Here is a 7,388-nt window from a genome sequence, read left to right as displayed (position 1 = left end):
TCCCTTCCTCCCTCCCTCCCTCCTTACCTACTTCCTTCCTTCTGTCCTTCCTTCCCTCCTTTCCTTCTTTCCCTCTTTCCCTCCCTCTGTCCCTTCCTTCCTCCCTCCGTCCATCCCTCCCTCCCTTCCTCCTTCCCTCCCTCCCTCCCCCCTTCCTTCCTTCCTTCCTTCCTTCCTCCCCTTCCTTCCTTCCTTCCTTCCTTCCTTCCTTCCTTCCTTCCTTCCTTCCTTCTTCCTTCCTTCCTTTCTCTCTGTCTTCCTTTCTCCCTTCCTCCCTCCCTCCCTCCTTACCTACTTCCTTCCTTCTGTCCTTCCTTCCTTCCTTTCCTTCTTTCCCTCTTTCCCTCCCTCTGTCCCTTCCTTCCTCCCGTCTTCCCTCCCTCCCCCTTCCTTCCTTCCTTCCTCTTTCTCTCTCCCTTCCTTCCTCCCTCCCTCCCTCCTTACCTACTTCCTTCTGTCCTTCCTTCCTTCCTTTCCTTCTTTCCCTCCCTCTGTCCCTTCCTTCCTCCCTCCTTCCCTCCCTCCCTCCCCCTTCCTTCCTTCCTTCCTTTCTTCCTTCCTCCCTCCCTCCTTTCCTCCCCTCCCTTCTTCCTCCCTTCCCTTTCTTCTTTATTTTCCAAGTCTCCCTCTGTTGCCCAGGCTGGAGTGCAGTGGTGTGATCTCGGCTCACTGCAACGTCTACCTCCCAGGTCCAAATGCTTCTTGTGCCTCAGCGTCCTGAGTAGCTGGGATTACAGACGGGCACCACTACAGCTGGCTACTTTTTTATTTTTAGTAGAGACAGGGTTTCACCATGTTGGCCAAGCTGGTCTTGAACTCCTGGCCTATGTGATCTGCCCACCTTGGCCTCCCAAAGTGTTGAGATTACAGGCGTGAGCCACCGCACCCAGCCTGCTGCTTACTTTCTAAGTGTTGGGAAGCTTTCCTGCTGTCCACAGAAATGGTTAGGCATTAGCATCCAGGTGGGTTTTGTTTTCAAGTATGACTTATTATGTAATAACAACAAATTATTTCTGTATGTGCTTTTAAAAATCGTTTTACTGCACAGGAGATTGAGTTAAAACAGAGACTAGCATTTTTTCAGACCAAAGAGCCCAAGTGCACTGAAATCCAGAAAACATGGTCAAGAAAGATGCAAGATGAGGATGCAGATTTTTAACAGAAAAACAAACAATTGTTTATGAAGGATACTGATATGGGAACGATTAAGGGAATATATTGAATATCGCACTTCTCAATTTTATTCCATGAAATTGAATTGGTGGGGCCTTTGCCTTTTGCTTTTTCAAAGTTTTCATAACTTATTTACCATGACTGTCACCCCTAAAGGGAGAACCTGGGCCCCGTAGGTAACAGATGAGCTGGTCTTGTCAACAAAAAGGAAGCTACACTCGGGACAAGAAGGGGTTGCTTGGTCCTTGTGGTGTGCCTCTGCCCTGTGCCAGGTGGGTGGAAAGTCGAAATTATAGGACAAGTGGCGAGGCTGTCGTGAAGGCCGCAGGATTTTCCAAAAGAAGTCCTTTCCCAGGAGGAGCAGATGGTGCTTTGGGGTGAGATCAAACCACAAGTGGGTGGGATGGGGTTGGAGGGTCTGCAGGGACCAGGGAGTTGGAATTCCCCCTCTCCTCTCCCCACCCAAATCGGGGCTCAGATTCCTTCCTGCTCTCCTGGGGACAGTCAATACCAGGAGACCCTGCCTTGCAGAGGCTATGCAGTAGAGGTGCTTAGCATTGTTGGACAGCAGGGGATGGGTCAGAAACATGGGTGGGAGAGAGGCATGTGGTCCCGGGCTTTGGAGGCTTTAGCGCAGACTCTGGTAGGAGTCTCAGATCCTGGGAGAGCGGAGCCTGTTTTTCTCTTTCCCTCTACCCTCCAGTGGCCCCGTCTTTTTCCCTCCCACTGGAAAGAAACTTGCCCAGTATGGCACATCTCCATAGTGTCCTCTCCAGCTCAGCCTATGAGGCCAATCCTTCTTTCTTTCCTAGCTTCTCCCTCAATCTTCATTCCTTCTTGACAGCAAGAAGGAAACTTTATTGGTTCGTGTGCAGAAAGGTTCAGGGGTACTGCTGGGTTCAGGTGCAGGTTCAGCTTGAGTTCTCAGGACCCGAGACCCCCTCAGCTCCTCCCACAGCCTTCTCTAAGAGTTGGCCTCATTCTTGAGGCATGGACGTGGGAAGGTGACAGCAGAAATGCCAGCTCATGTGCTTTTAGATTCAAATCTGTCAGGAAAGATTGAGATTCTCTGCCTAAATAAGAGTCTGGAACGGAGTTTAATTTGCTCTGATTTGGGTCGTGTACCCACTGCAGAAGCAAACATTACTGCCACAGTGAGCTGCTCTGATCAGTTGTATTGGAGCAAGGGCAGAATCAACTCTACCTAAGCCTTCTGATAACAGTGAGGGAGATGGAAAGGGAGTTATTGTTGGGAAAAGAGAGATGCTGGAAGCCGGAGAGGTGAGCCCCAAATGGCCTCCATGACCTCCATGCCGCCAGTTCCTCCTGCCTCCAAGCCCCCCATGACTGCCCTTTAAGTTCACATCTGGCCCCTGCAACACACCCTGGTTTGGACCACTTGGCCAGTGCCCATAGTGCCTGCCCTAACCCTTTAGGGAAGAATCTGCCAGGTGGTCTATTTACTATAAAAATTAGCACTGGATACTAAAGAAATCACGGCAAAAGCTCTCAATAATGGAGAGGATTTATATGTAACACACACACACACACACACACACACACACACACACACACACTCTCACTCTTTATTTCTTTTGGGCCTGATTCCTGAGGGTGGAAGCTTTGAAAATTTCATGACTGTGTTTAGAGGAACCCATAAAGACACTTCAGCTGGTCGTGGCCTTCCTGCTTAAAGATCTTATCAGGGATTTTACTGGAACTTGGAGCTTTATTATTACTCATTGTTTGACTGTAAGGCTTCCCTCTTAAGAGTCTGGGGTAAGGCCAAGCATCATGTCTCAGCAGGCTTTAAGCTTTATATGATTTCACTTTCCATAACACAAGGCTTATTAAAGTGGATTCCATAGGAGCTGACAGGAGAACTTCTCTGCCTGCCACAGGGTGGAACGACAGTGCTTCTGTGGGAATGTGGATGCCTTCCTCGGCCAGGCTTTGAGCCCTTGAATGGGGATCACCCATGATGCACTGTAGTATCTTAAGCACCTGATGCAATTTGGAGGATTGCCTGTAGAACACTTTTCTGGAACACATGCAAATCTATGATTTGACTGTTAGCCATCTCTGTTCTTTGCAGACCATCACCAATAACCTGTATTTTGTAGCTTAAACATCCTTCTAATTGTCTGGGTCTTGAATTGCTGCAAGACACTGATCATACAGTACTTGGTTTGTCATACCTTCTTTTCAAAAAATTATTAAATTTTGCTTCTGACCACAATACGAATATATGTTCCATATGGAAATTTGGGAACACTCAATGAAGAAAAAAGAAACAAATCATTCTAAATATAGGGGTAGTCTGCAGTTTTCCCATAATATGTGGATATATGTTTACAAAAAAGGATTATTCTATTTATATATTTACCTTTCTTTTACATTCTGCAGTTTTAGTTACCCAAGGTCAATTGAGGTCCAAAAATATTACAGCATTTTGACAGAGAGATAGAAAACACATTCATGTGATTTTTACTATAATATATTGTTACAATTGTTCCATTTTATTATTAGTTGTTTTTAATCTCTTCCTGTGTCTAGTAAGTTAAATGTTATCATATGTATGTATAGCATGTATAGTATGTATGTATTGAAAAGAAAATGGCATAAACAGATGATCCTCGACTTACAATGGGGTTACATATTGAGAAACTTATTGTAAATTTAACATGTCTTAGGTTGAACACCATCATAAGTCCAGGAGCCTACTCTCTGGGTATCACTTTTGCACCATTGTAAAGCTGAAAACTCACAAGTGGAATCATTCTATGGTGGGACTGTCTGTACCTTCTGCGGTTTTAGGCATCCACTGGGGTCTTGGAACAGCTCTCCCTCAGATAAGGGGAGGGCTACTGTAAATTATTTCCATTTTTTTCCCCAACAGATGCTGTAATGAGCATACTGGGGAATAAATCTTTGTGCAAATACATGGGTATTTTCTTGGGGTAAATTCTCAGGAGTAGAATTGCTGGATCATAAAATATGGATTTTAAAGGCTTTTTTGGAGCCATTGCTATGCAATTACTTTCTGCGGCCAATGGTAATTTCTTAATTCCTGGTCCTAATGGCAGGCCTGGCAGCTCCAGTGAATACTGCCTAAAGTGAGGGCCAACCTCTGTAGGTGAAGCTTCCTGCTGCAGTGGCTCTTTGTTCTTTACAAACGAACTGGTCTTCGAGGGTCTATTCCTTCCCATTACTTCTCATTCAAATGTCTCTTTAAATTGGGGTGAATGCAATCTCCAATTTGAAAAGTGCTTATTCAAGAAGGCAGTGCGTCCTGTCACTCAATTGCTCAGCTTTCAATCTCATGGGTTTTCTACTGGGCAATCCCTGAAGGAGGGTCTGTAGGTAAGGACTTCCCTACCCGAGAGCAAGACCTTTTCTCCAAAGGCCAGTGTTAGCAAGGGCCTTGCCATTCAGAACTATGTATTCCAACTGCGCAGGTTAACTTGTCTAGACAATGGCTTGGTCTCTAGAAATGGCCATAAGGATTTTCCTGGGAAGTGAGCTGAGGTGTTTCAGCAAAGCAGCTTTTTAAAACTGAGGGCCGATCATTTATAGTGGCCTTTTCAGATGCCAGCAACTATTGGCCAAAGTTGGAGATTCTTGCCAGAATGTCCCTGGGCCAGCCATGCAAAAGTCATAGATATTCTGGCCAATGGGAGTGAGTGCTAATTTGCTCTCAGGGCCTAATTGGCTGATGGTGCAATTACGTGCCTACTATTTTAAGGCTGCGTTTCTAGCCCCAGCCTGGCAGGCTTTCTTGAGACATCTGGCAACAATGATCAGAATGCCTCTTTTTTCAAGGAGGCTCACAATCGATTCATCCATGGACTCACAAGGACAGGCTCGTTTAGTAAAGCCAACATGTTTCAAAGCAAAGTATATTTTCATTAACTAGCCTCAAAGCAGTAATTATATGTTCAGAGAACACAGTAAAAATTTATTTCTAAATATTTGGCAGTGCAAGGTTGAAGGCGGGGTGTGTGTGTGTGTGTGTGTGTGTGTGTGTCCAACATGTTGCATGTGTTTTAAATAAACCCAGCATCTTCTCCTCTAAAAGGAAGCAGGAAATACAATCGTAGACTTTGAAGTTTAATTTTTAGCAACAGGATATGTTTCTAAATACCACTAACATATCAAAAGGAGAATGTGTAGTTAAAGGCTTTAACATTGTTATCAAAGCAATTGCAAAGCAAATGAGGTACCTTTCTTCCTCTTTTTTTTTTTTTCCCAAGGATGTGATGTCTGAACATTGAAAACCAAATCTCCACTGAGGATCAAAAGCAATGGTGGTGTCTTTTTGCATGAGATGCAGCTGAACTTGGATGCTCCCCCGATCTGATTCACAGCTTATAATCACAGTTATCACAGAACCATTAAAAGCCCATTAACTTGAATTCCCACAATTCCTTGAGGGCAAGGGCAAAGAGAGAGCAAAATAACTTTGAATGTAAATGTAACACAACATTCGAAGGGAGAGAATCTCTTTTAATTATGCCAGTGAAGGAAGATGTCTTATGGATGCATCTCCCCTAGCAGATGGCTGATGAAAGAATACACATGAAGTCTTAGGACGCTCGGGATGTTATGAAAATGAATTCTCTGCGAAGAGACTGGTAAAGTGTAGGGAAGAATGTGCAGACCTCTTCCTGGGAGGAGGAAGCGTGGAGGACTTGCTGAAATGTGTGGCTGCTGGTTGGGTTGGCTGCGTGGACACTGTACCATGGCGAAACAAATCAGCCTGAAAAGAAGCCTCAACCACATTAGGCGGAAGCAAGAGCCCAGTGAATATTTGGGCCATTGTCGTGTGAGAAATTTGATTGCATGTTTTTCCACCCTTCAGTGACTTTGCTGACATTTCCCCTAACAATGCTATTATGTGCTGTACCAGTAAGACAGTGCGGTCAATAAGCTGTCTTGTGACTTCAGATAAAATGGAATGTTCTTATCTCACCGCAGAACAATTAGACGCATCAAATTACTTTAAAAAATCACACAGGAGTGAGCTGCGTGCACACCAATGACAGAGTCTGTCCCCAAATCTCTGGACTTACCACGGTGGCATCAACACCTCCATATTGGGATGCTGGCACTAAACAGTCCCCACATAATACTTGCACTCTTGGAGGCTGGACTTGACCTTACCTTGCTGTTTGTAAAGGAATATTGGAATCACCTGGGGAGGGAACGCACACGTGCATGCACGCGCGCGCGCACACACACACACACACACACACACTCTCTCTCTCTCTCTCTCTCTCATTTTCTTTCTCTCTCGCTGTCTCTCTGCTGTCTGAAATAACTAATTCCAATCAATCCACGCTCACCTTAAATGTGTTCTTCCTGCATGAATTACCCACATTCACTGCCCAGCTTGATCTCGTTTCCGCAATGGATAAAGCAAATGACTCAGTCCAGAGGGAGTGGGTTATTGACTAAGTGCTTAATTAGGCGCATAGCCCTTCTGTGGTCATTCTTGTACAGTCAAAATGACTGGACCGTGTCATGGCAAAATCGTGAATTTGGCTTACTCTCATGTGCCTGAGCCACAGTCGAATCAATGGGGCAGCAATCTAAATTAAACATTAAGACAGCCACAATGCAACATGTTTATGTAACTATGCAAAGAAATGGCATGTGTCTCAGGATCCTCCAGGGGCAAACATCATCCACTTCCCTACGTGCATGTCAGGCACACAGGAAGGTAGTTACGGTACAGTCTAGAAAGGTTTTGAGCTCCTGAGGGAAAACCTAGGGAAATGCAATGCAAATTCACTCCTTTAGCCTCCAACTTTGGCTTCTGAATCTTTAAAAGTCTAGCAGTACAGTAACCGCTGTCCAGCTAAAGGTAGCAGGTTGAGACAAGGCTTCAGTGCTTATCTGCAGGTGCAAGGTCAAATGACCAAAGGGCACTGGCAATCTGTTGTCCTCCCCTTAGAAGAACTGAGGTGGTAGTGACATAGCCACGGCCCAGGTGCGTCTCCTGATTCGGTAAGGAGACGCTTCTCAAACTTTGATGAGCACATGACTTGCCTGGAGGATCTTGTTAAAACACAGATTGTGATTTAGTAGGCCTGGCTGGGACCTAAGAGTCTGCATTTCTAATAGACTCCCAGGTGATGCTGATGCTGCTGGTCCCAGGTCCACAACTGAAGCAGCAATGTCCTAGTGGGAGGGTTCCCCTACCTTACAGCCAA

Source organism: Sapajus apella, unplaced genomic scaffold (assembly GCF_009761245.1).
Source record: "Sapajus apella isolate SASKATOON/1434 unplaced genomic scaffold, GSC_monkey_1.0 scaffold13, whole genome shotgun sequence".
NCBI lineage: Eukaryota > Metazoa > Chordata > Mammalia > Primates > Cebidae > Sapajus > Sapajus apella.
Note: the sequence above shows the minus strand (reverse complement) of the source record.